The sequence below is a fragment of the Filicampus tigris genome, chromosome 22, assembly GCF_054856515.1.
Source record: "Filicampus tigris isolate MCC_2025a chromosome 22, RoL_Ftig_1.0, whole genome shotgun sequence".
NCBI lineage: Eukaryota > Metazoa > Chordata > Actinopteri > Syngnathiformes > Syngnathidae > Filicampus > Filicampus tigris.
In genome coordinates, this window is record NC_141238.1 from 6,745,848 (window position 1) to 6,761,996 (window position 16,149).

The following is a 16,149-nucleotide window of genomic DNA, read 5'->3' on the forward strand; positions in this document are numbered from 1 at the left end:
ACGTTCAACATTAACAAACGACCTACGTGTATTATGTAAACACAGCTGTGCTTAGACGGTAAATGACTAACAATGTGTGTCATACCTGACCTACGTGGTCACTCTTCAGACGCTCCCTTGTTTCACCGCGGAGCTAACTTTAGAACCAAGACGACGCCAATGACTGCCTTTTGTTTTGCGCCGCTTTAGCCCAACGCTAACCGGCGAACTGTGAAAGTGAATTGGACAGGGATCAGCCATATTATATCGTTTTGTCAGCCTCTGAAGCCCATCCAGTCGGCCCCCGCACATTCGCTGATTGCCCCTGAGCCCTTTCCCTCCTCTGCTCAGGCATACTGTGGCATTTACAAGGTACAGTGGGCAGCAAAATGCACATTAGAATAAGGAAGCGCACACAGAGCGGCGAGGTACAGTGAGGCACGGCATGAATCATTTCATTTAGCTGGGGTGAAATTGCTCATGCTCCACATAAGGTAGTCGATAAACACTTCCATGTTGTGTTTTATTAAGCACTCAATGAATTGAAACCATGGAGTGAATGTTTGTTTTGAAAAGAGCACAATAGCTTTAAGCCTTCATACCATGACATAGTACCATAGTTGGCTTATGACAAGTGGACAAGTTAATACTAGGACTGCAGCTATCGAATATTTTGGCATTTGGATATCCTACAGAAAATTCTATTAGTTCATCGAGTATTCGGATAAAACAAAAAAAAAACGACGTATTTTTTGCTCGGTTAAAGAACATTTATGAATACACAAGAGAAAATAAAACATTTCATTTAATATTTATAGATAATCAACATTGTTTTTCTATTTTCTTCTTTAGAAACGTGTGGTTTTCGGCTATGGCACAAAGTGCGATTTTGTTGGACAAGACAGCATATTTGCGTGGTTTGTTCAAAATGGATCAGTGCAACTGTGTCAGGCTGTTAGCGTCAAAGTGTGCAGAATATTTTTTTGGTTTCTTGCCAGCCGACTCACTTAGCGGCTAGCTACTAGCCGCTAACAGCTATCGAATATTTCGGCAACACGACACCTGTTTCCAGCATTAGCGGCTAGCTACTAGCAACTAGCCGCTAATGCCGGAAACAGGTGTCGCGTTCTAAAATGTTAGGGAGTTTTTTTTTGTAGCACCCTTAATTAGCGATTGAACATGACGTTCACGTTATCTTGATGCTGGTGGAAACAGTTTGTGATGGCAATTGAAAATTTAACTGCTCCGACTTCCAGTGTGGAACCACTTCAAAGTAAGAGCGTCCCAAAGCACTGATGTCCGTGTATTGCCGTATTTGGGAAGGTTTTATTTTGAAGGTGGCCTTCTCACCACGTTGGTGGCACAGGACAATCAACAAACATTCTCCAGGTCAATAAAAGCCAGGTCATCAAGCCCATTACAGATCTATGGCCGCCTGGTTGTTCTAATTAATAGCTACCACTGAATAAAGCACCAACACTTACTTTGTATAAGGAGCTATCCATCCGTTTCCTATACTTCTTGGCTTTAGGGTCGCATGTGAGCTGGATTTCAGCTGATTTTGGGCAAGAAGCTCTGGACTGGTCGCCACCCAATAAATGACACTAAACACTATAAATGGTGTCCTACACTCTGTTTAAAAACCACTTAGAAAGATAAGGTTGTTAGCATCTTGTCGCGCTGGTAGCTCCGCTTCGCTGTGTAACTTGCGCCTTATTATTTTGTGCACGCACGTGTGTGTTAAGTCAAGTGAAGCGAGCGAGTGCAAGGAAAAGTAAGGGAGAGAGGGAGCGAGAGCCCGAGATGGAGAAGTGACAGCGATCAATGCGAGCGCTCCGAGCACCTTCACCGGGAGCAGCGGCCGCCGTTCACCTCTCTGCCTCCGCCCCGGGGGCTCGCCTCGCGAGGGCGGACGAGCATCTCCGCTACCAACGCAGCCTCCAGTAAGTCAATACCTCCAACCTTGTATAATGCCGAGAAGAATTTCTCTAAGAGCAAGACCAACGCTCTGTTCATTATTCATATTTTCGGAGCCTGAAGGCGGTTCGGGATTGCATCGAAGTGTTTTTTTTGTTGTTTTTTTTCCACCAATCACAACTGCGATTGGAGCAATGTGGTAAAGACAAGCTGTAGAGTCGGAAGCGACAGAAAGTGAGTTCCCACCGATTTGAGCTGTTTGTCTCTCCTTTCATTCTTGATCTCTTTCAGATACTTCATTCAATGCATTACTTTCCAAACCTTGAATGAGGATGCCGTTTTTTTTTAAAATCAACAACAAAAAAGCTCTAAAAAGAGGATGTATTAGTATGCGTTTTTCTTTTGTTCTGAAAGGATTGCTTCTTGTTCAAGGACATCATCCAAATAGTCAAGCACAGGATTACAAAAATGAAGGGAACTGTGTTGTAGTTTAGTGATGCCTTCACACAATTAGATTTAACGGAATGTAAGCATGCCACAATCTCCATTGTAATTTTTAAACGTTGCCTTTTCTGTACATTTCGGCCGGTCATTTTTGTTTTGTTGATTTCGGTCCCCACAAATGAATCCGCTTTTCCTCCATTCACTATTTGTCTCACTTGCAATATTGCTGATTTTTAAGTCTGTTCTCAACCATTCTGACTAATAAGCAAAAAAAAATGTTCCACAGTATTACAGCATCCCTTGCCTCTGACCGTCCTGTTTGTTGTTGTGGCCTGACAAGAAGCAGATATTGCCGTGTTCATTTTGGACATTTTGCGTGAACCACCAAAAACAAGTGCTCAGTACGGTGAGCGTGTCCCCAGGCCCTTCAGAGAGCAAGAAACATTTTCAGATGCAGGTATGAGTCAGATGGTGAGAGACATCTGTCAGTCCCTCAAAAATATTTTCCCAATGCACCTGATGAGGTCCCTTCTTTCTCAGGGCTTGAGGGATCTAAATCGCGACCTGCAAAACATTCCAACAGGCTCAGCTGACAAAAAAAAAAAAAAAAAAAGCGCCAGTACTTTAATGGGATGTTGATCTTGTACAAGACAACAAGAAGTAAACCAAGTCCCAAACAAATGTGGCGGCTTGCTGGAGCACATCCCTCTCTTCTTCTGTCGCCATCTGTTAGACGAAGGAGGCAGGTGGAGTAGCGTTGTCATCTTGGATAGTTATATACACGGAGATCAAATTGCCGGTCGCTGAAATAACTTGGACTGTAATTTGACAAGCCACAAAAGCTTATGGGAAAATTGACTTCTTAAATCTGCACAGGGGACACTGAAACCAAAGACTTCTGGAGCGAAATGTGCCGCCCAAGGTGAGAATGATTGATCTCAGTCCTGCACTGGTGCTGGCAAATGGATGTCTTGATTGTACACAGGGTACAATGAGATCTCAAGACTATCAAGGCTTTCTGGAACGAAATGTGCTGTCTTCCATCAGGAAAAAAAACTGGCCTTGTTTTGTTCTGGGGCTGCTCTGCTACATCCGGCATAGCGTGTCTTCAATCTCAGAAGGGGATAATGAAATCTCAAAACAATCAAGGCATTCTACAACAGCTGGTCATGGGCCCTTCCAGCAGGATAAACGCCCAAAACACACAGCTAACTACAGCTAAAGACTAGGAGGAAAATATTGGACTACTCTTAAGAACCCCGATCCATACCCTATTGAACATCTGGGAAGGAGTTTCCCCAAATCAGATCATATTCCCACCAATCTCATCCAACTTTATCTGTCTTTCCTCCCTGCATCGCTGCCGTGTGTGAGCATGGCAGAACATTTGAAGAGGCTGAAGTGTCTACTCCTCATATCTTTTTCTATGGAAAAGACATCTTTACTGTAAAAAAAAAAAAAAAAAAAAAAAAAAAAAAAGAATGGTTCCGGATGCTATCTTGACTACTAAAAGGTCAACCACAACACTTGCTGTTTTATCGCCGGCAATCTCTAATAATACGAGTGACTGAACATACGCGTGCCATTCTTCCACACCTGTAACATTTAATTCACTTTCAACATGGAGCGCGTGTCGCTTCAGGGTCGCACATACCGGAGCTCAACATTCCTTGCCATTGTCAAGTGATATATATGAGCTGACTGCTTACTTAGTGCTGCAGTGTGACTGCCGGCCGTGAGTTGAGTGGGGAAGTTACACAACTCCATTAAAAAGGCCCGGCCTGCTATTTACGGTCGTACAGATAACTCTTTTTGGACTTTATGGAGGTTTGAAGTAAGTGTCCCGGACATCCCTCGGCTAGTCCTGCACTACCGGTACATTCAAATTCAATTTCTGAACTTCTTATAACTTTACCTCTATATTAGAGCTAGTGTGCTAGTCGTCATAGATACAAAAAGAAGATGACTGCGCGAATTAGTTTAGTCCAAGTGAAACATCGTAACCTCTCTCGAGCCTCCCCTAATGAACTAAAGTCGGGGCGGGCAACATTTTCCGAACTTTGCGGAATTATAATAAGCTTCCTTTCCGGATCAAACGGCAAAGCTCATTGTGCCGATATGAGAGAGAGAGTGAGAGAGTTACCTTATTATTGTTATCAAAGTCAAGTCAGCTCCTCTCCTGGCGCCCTTGAGGGACTCACTCTCTGCTCATAGCCACATGGGAAATCTAAACAACGCCCCTATACTGTACACAACCCCCTCTTCCTGAGACACACACACACACACACAACCTTGTCTGGTGTTTTATTTGTGAAATTAGTCCATTCTCTCTGACCCTGTCTTTTCATCAGCACCGGCGGTGCATATTTTAGTCCCTTTCCCCTGTGCTTGTTTGACTAATTGGTGGCTATACTTTGCCTAACACTGATTGTCTTTGATCATCTCAGATCATTACGTTTACCTCATTAATCTGCGCCGTGATTTTCTTTTTAGCCACCCCCCCCCCCTCCAAAAAATAAACAAAAAATTCAGGATTCACGTGAAATTGGATTATTAATACATCATATGAGCCAAGAGACAACATGATCTAATTCATTCTCTTTTTTGGGGGGACTTGCTTTGTGTTATTAATGTCGCATTGTTTTACCGTGAGACTTTAAAGGATTAATTCAATCCATTTGTCTTTTTGTGTCTTTTGTAGGGGGGAATATAGACACTTCTACAGAACAGACCGGTACCGTAACATATCTGTTTTGTTATGACCCATGGAACCCAAGCTTGATTTTTTTGGGGCCAGCTTGGTGGTGGAATCATCATGCTTTGGAGCTGTTTTTTTTTTTTCAGCTGGGAAAAAACATCGCTTAAAAAGTCAGGAAAAGCCTACTAGAACATCTAGACTTTATTTAGGGTCAATCAGAGGCACTTTAAATAGTACCTGGGATAGGCTGACTCATTTAACATGAGTTGGTATGTAATTAATTCTGAACATAGCCACCTCCCCAGTTATGAGGGTGTGCACACTTGTGCAACCATATTATATCACTTATACTCAATCTTTTTCCCTTTTTCTTTTTTTCTGATCATCGTTCAATGTGTTCTTGAGCGCCGATTAAAACAATACCTCTCAGTTTGGCACTTAGTGACTATCACAGGGTGGTTTACGCCGCGGTAGTAACTAGAGCTGCGTTCGTAAACAATAAAAGTACAGTTGGAGTCATTGTTCAGTGAAGGACCAAAATAATAATTATTAAAAAAATAAACGACTTTGGCTGACCTCTTCTTGGAAAGGAAGTGCATGAGTGAAGTTAAGCGCAGAACAGTTGGCCCTCCACGGGCTCCTAAAAGGCCCGCTAAGGGCGGCGATATCCAACAGGCTGTGCTCGTTTGGAAAGCGCAGCCTCCCTTTGAGCAAACGAGGCATTATGTTTTAATTATGCCGCTTTACAAGAGCTCATTTACAAACAGTCCCTTCTTTTCTCGAGCGTGGTCACGTTCTTTCCGACGCGCGTGAAGATTTCACAGCGACCTTGTAATTCATCCACATTAAGCTCCACTTTCACTGACTTTGTGTGTCACATTGTTTCCACGGTTGTTTTATCCGCCCTTTTCAGCATCCAAGATATCGTCTCCAACAATAGCTTGTTGTCTTGGCTTTGTTGCTGACGGCTTCATTGTCGATCCAACTCATAATTGTGTACGTAAAAGATGCCGCGCTCCTTTCTTCCCCCCTCGCCCTCTTGTTGTCGTCGGCGCAGATTATATCTCACGTCACTCTGTCTGCAGGCGCCACTCGGCATTGTGAGGAGCTCCGCTCTTGCCGCGACGAGCTCGCTATTATCAATAGAGACGGGAGCGTTTGTGTTGTGGCAGAGACAGGAAAGCGCGCCTCTGATGCCGTGTTATACGTACGCGGTAATATTGGCCCGTCTGCCACTCAAAAAGTCCTTTTAGAAACAGTCACTTATACGCTGACGTTACTTGGACCGCTTGTCTTTCGAAATGTGTTCTCCGTCACTTGCTTAGCCATTTGAAGTGCATAAAATATACAGCAGCCACGGCACCCGTCATTTTTCGTAACTAACTGAATTGTAATCATCAGTCCGTCCGTCCGTCAGAAGTCCGTTGGTCCGTCAGTGAGTCCCCCTAAAAAACGTCAGAAAAACGGGCGTGACGCGGTTGTGACCGTTACACTGACAGATGAAAACCAACTTCCGTCATTCATCAGGCTGTCATTTTTAAAAGGTGTCCCGTCATTCGGAAATCGTTAGCCAAACGGGCGTCCGGCAGTGGCCACCTTCTCCCGCAACCAGCTCAGTGGCTGAAGTGTATAATATCTGCTTGTAGTGCCACTCAACCCCAGTTGACTCCACTTTAGTAAACACCAATTGAGGTTGCTGGATACAACAAATGGGTTTGCCGGTTTTTGGCGGGGGCGGGGGGGGGCGATAATGTTTTTAAATGAGGTGATTTGAGACTACGGGTATGTAGCCACCTGGAGCTCGCGTGGCACATCCTCAATAACTTCCCGCTGAATGTAAGCAAAACACATTGCTGACAACCGGAATAAGCAATTTGTTTTCTTTCTAACACCAGCTAGCTAGGAGTCTGAAATCCCCCGTTTTCTGAATGGCGGCATTAACGCACGGCAACAGTAATTGCATTCTTTGAGAAGCTTTATACGCTGACATTTGCGAGGAGGCTGTTAATAGTAAGGCGCTTGTAGAAAATCAAATGTGGTTGCATTGAGAGTGCCATAAGAGGTGACAATCTAGGCCCTATTCACATTTCCAAACCATATAAAATATTAAAAGCATTCTTGACTGCCTTCTGACTAAGAAGGGGCAGAAAAAGAGTCATTTACTTAATGTTGACATGATAATGTGCCCCGTTGAAAGAGGGAATAATGGCCCAGTAGGGGGCCGTTTAACTCGTCCCTGCATTTGTGATTGCGGTCCCTTGTGCGTCGTCTCCTACGGCTGCCGACTTCCACGGGCTCTTTATTGAATGTTCACATTGTTAGTGGGTATTCCTAGTGGGCCGCGGCAGTGTTAACGTGGAAAACGTGGCGTGTGAGCGCAGCTTCCCTCTGATCCGGCACCCTCGCCGCCTCGTACACACACAAACAGTCTTTCTTCCCTCCTCGGTGCGTTCTTCCACTTTCAACATCCTTCCCTTTCTTATGGAAAAGAGCCAATTAGACTTGAGACTGTTTGTTTTAAACAAAATGGCTTTTAATTAGCACGATCAAAAAGGCTTCTTTCCGCCGGGCTCGGGATCCACTTTGTAGTTCCCCCTCCAGATCGAACGCGGTTTTGATGCCACCTGATAGGACGCCAAAACAGTCAGGGCACTTTTATAATGAATACACTTAACAAACACACACGCAGAGAGCATCGCTTTGTCTTGAACTGTCGCTTGTTCTCTCCGACTCTCTCTGTTTTATTGTTTTCGCGACCCTTCCCTTCTGTTGCCTACATCTCTCTTTAATTCTTGTGCCGTTGCTCTTTTCTTCTCTTTTGTCTTTTCACTGTCTGATCTGCGAGGTTTTGATGAAGCGGCCCCGCATGTCTCACTGCGGGATCTAAACTACTGTCCTCCATGTTTATCTGTGTCAGCTTCCACTCTTTTTCGGTTACCAATAATGGTGCAGGGGCGTGTTTTCAAAGATACTCACTTCCTGCACTTGAGTAGCAGACGTATTAAAAAAAGGCTGGTAAAAGTACATGTACCGATTCAACGCCTGTTCTTAACTAAAAAACAGTAATGGTGGCAGTAGAGACTTTAACATATACTTAAGAACAAAAGTAAACTAATTAAACATTAAAAGTAGCTTCACTGTCAATTACATATAGTACGTTTCAGTAATTTGACACAAGGGGAAAAAAAACCTGGTTACATGCTGCACGTTTAGAGCTAGCTGGCGAGCTAGCTGGCGAGCTAGCTGGCGAGCTAGCTGGCGAGCTAGTGAACTGAGGAGCAAAAAATGTTGGAAAAAATGTTACAGACTTATTTCAATAAAGCAAAGAGTATGTTGGGAGTAAAAGTAAAAATTATTCCCCCCCAAAAAATAAAAAAATAAAAATATCAATGCTCAGGTAAAGATACCTGAAAAATCTACTTAAATATGGTTAACAAAATATTTGCACATCCATACTTCCAATGGTTGTTATGTTTATCCGTGTGATTTTTTTTCCTGCCTTTGTCAGGATGTATTTGTTGCATCTTTGGTGGCTTTCTGACATTGGCTGCAGGGAGTAAACGCGACGCGATCCGCTCGGCGCTGCTCGGCTCGCCACAGCTCCTAATTGACATGTTTGTAGGGCGCTTGTCTCGAAATGACTGACAGCTGTCACGTCTCCTGCACACGCACGCATAATAAGCACACCTAGTAAATGGCTGAATAATATCCAAAACAGTCACAACATTATTGCTGGCTACTTTCCTTCTGACCCTCTTCCAGTATTTGATGGTGTATTTGTATTTGAGTAAGCTTCAATGCCTCTACATTTCTGTGTAATTCGTTTTAAGTAGTTCTGAGGGCATCTCCTTTGCTATCCATTTTTAGCTAGATTGAGATTTGCACCATCCAGAACTTGAATAATCTTCAGGTCAAGTTTTTTTTGTTTGTTTTTTTTTAGGTGATTTGGACCAAAATTCACTGCTGTTTATCATAATTAGTCACGCCGTCTACATTCACGAGCTAAATAATGTGCAGCGTTGTTTTCATGCCAAATATAAATTTCGGAATCATGGCCAAAAAGCTTAAAAAAACAAACAAACCAAAAATTCCCCACATGCCTGTCTTGGATGCTTTCCTTCCCTTTTCTCATGCCACCTCCTTCATGGTCAAAACAATGAAGAATATGGGATATTGTCGTCACATGTAGTACCAGTTCTTGCCAGAAATTCCTGCAAGTCCATGAACATTGCCGGAGGGCTTTTGGCAGCGTGGGACAATTTTCTTCTTGTCTCTTTTTTTGTTTTTTTCTTAACAACTCGAAGGGATTTCTATTTGCCGCATATCCTGAACGTGTTTGTGACGGTCTTCTCTGTGGACCACGGCACGATGCTGCCGCGGTAACGACAGCTTTAAGTCATAACTTGTCAGGAAATGCTTCTTGAGAAAATACAACTTAAGATGAGTGTATTGAATTCAACACCTCCAATCATCAATAATCAGAATCGCAGCAACGCTTTATTTCTCTCGTTTCGGGGCAAGAGGATGCAAGTTGACACACACACACACGGGCACACACCTGTAGTTTTGAACTAAACAGTGCTCTCACAAGCGCTGACAGCTGCATCAAGGTTCATGCGCCGTATTCAAGTGAACGGGACCTTTAGTCTAAACAGCCTTCCCCTCAGGCAGTGAGCACAAGGCGGTTTGCTCCGGGAGAGACAGGGCCACGAGTGAAGTGCTTATTAGCCTGCCTCCTTTGACACTTACACTTATACTTTTGCTCTCTACTGCCAGAGGGGGCGACTAGAAGGGGAAAAACGATGCCGCTCAGGCCTTTCTTTTTCCTTCTGGTGTGCCCTCCCTCCATCGCTAATGTTTTGAAGGAGGAGCATGTTTTGGGGGGGGGGGGGGGGGGACGTTTTGGCCTGCTTTAAACGGCGGGCAGATGACAGAAAAATTAGAGGCATTTTTGCTCCTGACAGGTTGTTGTGTGCGCACGATTTTTTTTTTTTTTTTCTGCTTCAAATGTTTTGTCAGTTTGTTTGCAGTCAAGCTGTTTCAGCAGCACAATAAAAGCAAACGGTGCACGCGCGCGCGCACATACACAGACGGGCGTGCATGAAACAGGAGACAGATCTGATTTTGTGTTCTCGGCGGGAGGGAAGACGTCTTACCTTAATTATTGAGATGAGCTGTGATTGCCTGTTTGGAAACACTTTCTCATAGCAGCTGTAATGACAATGATTAGCTGCACGTTTGGTGTTCCCGTGAAGGTGTCGTTAGCGTAATGCATTCCATGTATTCAGGTGCCACTTTTTGTGGGAGCAGATTTACTGAGACGTTTATTTTAGAAGCATTTTTCGTGTGTCAACAAAGACAAGTTGCTTCAATAGAATGATAGAATCCATTCATGACGTCTTTGTAAATGTGTGTTCTGTGTGGCCATTAATGATTAAAACCTCCTCCGCCGGCTTGTATCGCATGATGTCGTCTAATTGTTTATAGTGAATACATTTGTTTGTTTTTTGCAGTTTGTATGGACAGTAACCCAGAGCAACCCGAGTTTCTTTGAGAGGAACACTATTTAATTATATTTTGATGGATTCCCATTAGAGTTGTTTTTCGTTTATTTGGTTCTCTGCGCCCAAATGTGTCAATAATGTGTCTGTAAATTTTTAATTAAGCAAGATGTGGAAATGACGTCTCAATAGTTACTAATAACTGTCCCCTTACACGAGAAAATAGCTAACAACAAACACACGACTACATTTCTATTCATGTTCCAGTGTACGTATTTAATTCCGAGCTTATATTATAACCAGAGCCGCATCCACAGTCATGATAATAAATCTTGTAATATTTTGATCCCAAATGTAAGACTTTGCGGAGCTCTTTGCTGATTTTCCATCGCCGATCCGTCATTCAAACCGCAAACACAAAGTCACACAAACGCACGCTGTATGTATTCGTCTTTTGAAAAACCAACATGTGTTCCACCTGGGATTATCGAGATGTTTGCGAGATCAAATGTTGTCCACCACCCACCAAGCACCAAGCCCATCCTCCCTTCACTATTATGTATAACGTGGGGGAATAATCCTCTTGTGGAATTAATCTCCTTTAAATAGCATTTGTTACCATGCTAGATAGAATTATTGCTCTTGTTCCACTCCGGGTTATGATAATGCACGAAATCTACTCGCGTGTGTGCGAAGGCCCGTGAGAAAGCTGATTAGAGGGAAACACTGTATATGTGTACTTTGAACGTACGGGGTCAAGGTTATCTTATATGGACCGGTTTTTCCTTCCTTATAATTGACGTTGGAGTCAGGTAGAACAGTGGAAATCAGAACAGGGAATCATTTTATGATGTCATATATGTGGTGTCATTCCCTCCCCCCCCCAAAAAAAATCTGCCTTCCGATACACGTGTGATCAGCGTATTGATTTTCTGTGGATCAACATGGTTCGGCGTTACTGCTTTCTGCTATAGCAAATCTGCGTTTACACTTTCCGTCTTTTTTTTTTTTTTTTTTTTTAAACCATTACAAAGACAACATTTTGATACTTCTCATTAGATTGCACAGAGGTAACGTCACCTTACGGCTACATCCCTGTGCGTCAACTGAAATAGTTTCCATTTGAAAGACGGCGTGGGGTGGGCGGAGGTAGGGGGTGACAACTTGCCAAATCCACACGTCGTTGGGTGTCGCCCAACACCCAAAGCGGGAGAGACTCGAAGGAGAAGGAGAGCTATAATTTGGCTGACTGGCAGAGGAAGTAAGGTCTCTTGAGGGGGTGTGAGTGTGACAGTTAAAGTGAATAGAGACATCAGCGAGACTGTTTTTTTTTTTTTTTGTTGTTGTTGTTGTTGTTGTAGACATGAGGAGATACCGCTTGTTGTACTGGAACCTGTCAAATTCAAGACAAGAGAGTGTGTGTGCGTTTTATCCCTCCTCCTCCTTTCTCCTCCCTGTCACAGCTGTCTGTGGATTCTGCCGCTCAAAGGGGTTCAACAGGTATAGCGGTTTCTAGCCCATGACTTGATTCATCCCGTCACCTTTCGCAGTCGGCCGCACGGCAACAAATCACTTGTGTGCCACGGCAAGCTACTTTGGGCTTTGATTTTTGTTCAGTTCATTGTCTTGGATGAAAATAATTCAAATCGATAATCCCATGCATTGATTTTGCTAGCTAACCGCTAAATCGGGGCGATCAATCGTCACCCGCGCATTTCGCATCCGCGAAACCATGACTGTGGATGGTATGATGAACAATGACTTCTCAGCCATGTCGGTTGTTTGCGGTGGTGCGAAAGTCATTATGTGGAGTCCATGAGAAACAAATATTCGAAAACTAAAGACGGATTGTTTTAGAGTTTGCATACTTAGAACTGTAATGTGCCTCTGGTAACTCTAAAGTTTCCCTTTGAGGCTTTAACAAATCTTTTTTTCAGCCTGTGTGCTGTTTTGCACTGTGACTGTATTGAGAGAATGAGGGTCACAAGACAATTGGTATTTTCCCAATGTTCTGAGTCCCTTTCTTAGAAGAGGCACGTTAATAAAATCACATTTCCTCCTCGTTTTCTATGGCTCCCTTTGTGACAATGACCCTTTTAAGCTTTTCACTCTGCCACAAATAGTGTTTTTCTGAATAATCACTGCTTAGCTTTTGGACGTTATTTCCGTGTCCGTGTTCAAGTCTCGCTCAGTATTCTCACAGTCTTTCACGATATCCGTGGCAGAGGGGTTCCTCACATTCTGTCAAGGTTTTCGACGGATGAAAGGTGGATGCTGGGTAGCTTTGGAGCAAGTTTGGTCCCTCGCTGGGCCGAGCTCCAGAGTCAGCGTGGGGGGGGGGGGGGGGGAGATACGTACTATCTGGTTTTATTGGGTTGACTCCATTTTACTGCGGCCTATCAGGTTTCTCATCCGCCCCATGACTGGCGAGGTCAATTTTTGGAAAATGAATTTTTTTAAATGTCACCATGCATCCATGACCAAATTAGCGGCAATTAATATAGACATGTATTATTATTATTATTTTTTTTTTTGAATTTTCTAATGGGATTGAATAAACACATTTTCATAACCTCATCTCAAAAATAAAAAACAAAAGTTAGCTCGCCTCAATTCTAAATCCTAATCTGTCCTAATCGGCGTATCCGCAAATACTATAGCGGAGTAAAAAAAAAATAAAAGGCCTGCATCCCCACACGTTAATCCATCCAGCATGTTGCCATTAGCTGGATGACTCAGTCCATCGGGATGAATCAGCTGTTCAGCAAACGGATCCGATCTCAGTGAGTGATGGACCCCTCCACATGCGCTGAGCGCGACTATATCTCCCAGAAAGAAGGTTTGGGTGGTTGGAATCAAAACAGGAAGTGAGGAAGAGATCAAGTGCACCAATCAGATTTGCGGCGAGCGAAGACTAAACATCATCACCCGACAGGAAGTCGCTGGAATGACACGGGCTTGTGTGTGCGCGCATGTGTAATTTACACAGTTTATATGCAACGCCCAAATATTTACCTCTGCGCAACTGCCACCCTGGAACACAAAGCTGTTATTATGCAAACGGAAGTGTGTATTATGTGTCTGTTAGGCAGCCTACAAGCATTGTGTGTCTTTGAGCCACAGTGTGTGTGTGTGTGTGTGTGTGTGTGTGTGTGTGTGTGCGCGCTCTACGTTTTAGGGGTGGGACTGGAGGTCCAATCGGGACCACCTTGGTGAACAATGGCTCTTTTATTCCGCAGCGAGAGTTTTACTGGTCTCTTTGTCTCACACACGACACGCAACCAGACAGGAAGCGCACGTATCCGCGCGGACATTGGATCATGTATTAGCGCTAACTCCAGCCGGGGGGGGGGGGCTCCCCCCCCACCCCCAAGACACGACGCGTGTGTATGGAAGCATTGTAAGCCCGCTGGTGTCCAACTTCAGACGCTTAGGAATGTGTCAGCTGCGGTCGGTTCCACGTTCGGTTTCGGTCGGTGGAGGCAGGGCGAAACAAACTTGGGGGGGGGGGGGGGGGGGGGGGGACGCTCACCTTTTTATACGGCACATGCTGATTTATTTGGCGGCATGTCGCACACAACGAAGCTTGTGGCGGCGGTGACGTCATCGAGTCAGAGCCAAAACGCAAATCGTTCATACTATCAAAACAACGGCGCCGACGACTACTTCGAACGCCGCATGATCCTGTGGTGCCGTACAGCTAAAAATGAACGTTTTCGAAAAGGTCAAATTAAGTTCATCTGGCTATAGTTGTATTCTTCTGTGTGGGGCGGGGGGGGAAAGCTTTGAACTTGTCATTGTGAACACCCTTCTGTTCCCTGAAACAGATAATGACTATAGGTTTGCCATCTGCATCCGTCCCAATCGCTTTTCTTCATTAACATTGAGCCCCGCACGACCAGATGTTTCATCACACTATCACAGCATTGGAAGTCCGCTTAATAGGCAGATGTGTGTGCGTGCGCGTCTCTGTTTCTCTCTCTCTCTCTCTCTCTCTCTCTCTCGCTGATTGTTGTCATGATCCAGAATGGTCTGCTTACCATCTCTGATTAGGCCAATGGGCGGCTAATCCTTGCGCAGGGTGGGGGGTGGGGGGGGGTCTCCGTATCCAGTTTGACAACACGTTATGCAACTTACAAATGCGCACGTAAACCTGGGCTGTTGAAATACCCCCGGCGAGCATCGCGAGAGATTTGCCGCACAAAAACGGGGACGATTTCGTTACTTAGGCGTCATATTGTGTCCGTCCAGGTACAAAGATGTGATTTACCTGACCACAGAGGTCTGATGTCAGGGTTTATAATGCGAGCTTGCGCCCTCATCCCAAATGTCATGTTTATCTGATCCCTTTTAAAGACCCTGTGACAATGGAACAGATGGGACTGCCTTTTGTCCTGCGCGCGCACACACACACACACACACACACGCGCGGACACGGGCACGTACACACACGGCAGGCTCTCACTGGGACGATGTGAGTCGGGCTTAAGGTTGTGTGATTGTGTTTAGCCAAGCAGAGTGATTGTGCTCTACAGGGGAGCCAGCCTGCTCTCACCACGCCAGACGGACAACACGCGCGCACACACTCACACACACACGCGCGGGCGCACAAACACAGCCCGCTGCCACTCTTGCACAATATTTTTTTAGATATCCCTTGCTGGTTTTGTTGTTCTAAAAGATTAACTGAAGATAAATGTTTTCATTCGCTTTCACGAGTCGATATTTAGAGATTTGGCGCCTTCGCGGTGGCCGACCACCTCGCAGAAACGCTCTGTTCTGACTAATTAGCCTGCGGGATTATCGATCGCATTAGTGTAACCATATCCCAATACTATTCGATAATCTTTCCCAGGGCTTGTCAATCATTTAAGAAAACGGATGGACATATTTCGGCAACTATATCGTTGCTTTCTGTTCTGTCGAAGCTCCAATCAAGGTTGTCGGAGTTAACGAAAGCTGACGAAATATTTAAAACCAAAATTGAAAAAAATATATTTTTGTTCATGGAATTAAAGGAACACTAAAATGCTTTAAAAAAATGCATATCATACATGAACTTCCGTTTATTTGAAATTATTTCCCTTTTGCTGTACGTCCATACAGAAGACGATTTGTAGTTTATTACACAACACCTTTTCGTCCCATCTTACCCTCAAGAAAAATACTCCATGTATTTTAAAAACTAATACAAAAACCAACAAAAAACATGAAACATGAAACTTCAGATTCACCGGCCACAACAAAGTGATGTTAAGTGTAGGGACGTGACGATGAATCGAAAATCAATTTAAAATTGAGTCGTCCCGATTAATCGATGCGATTAATCTAAAATCGAGTTGATTAAATTCATCTAGAAAATGATGTCTTGAAACGTGTTTTTAATTCCAGATGCATAGCACATTTTGAATGTGTAGATCAAATTATGCTTTTGCGGCAAACATCATCGCGTGTTGCGTTTGTGGTAGCAATTTTTTCAAAAATCGAATCGAATCGAAAATCTGGAACTGAAAATCGAATCGAATCGGGGCTTGAGTGAATCGTTACATCCCTAGTTAAATGTTTATCCATGGAAAAATAGCACAAATCTGTCGCGTAACGTTCAGCTTG

The 16,149-nt window shown here is 44.1% G+C and overlaps 1 long non-coding RNA gene across 3 annotated transcripts in view; it reads right to left on the minus strand.

Moving 5' to 3' along the window:
- Positions 1 to 7,549: 7,549 nt before the first annotated feature.
- Positions 7,550 to 16,149, minus strand: part of LOC147126728 (uncharacterized) — a 175,703-nt gene continuing 167,103 nt past the window's right edge. The window contains exon 8 of one of the 3 annotated variants that reach the window (XR_015084817.1): positions 7,550 to 7,662. This is a non-coding gene — a long non-coding RNA (uncharacterized LOC147126728). Of the gene's footprint in view, positions 7,663 to 10,206; positions 10,250 to 16,149 lie in introns of those variants that run through there. The other 2 variants (XR_015084816.1, XR_015084818.1) reach the window with 2 other exon arrangements.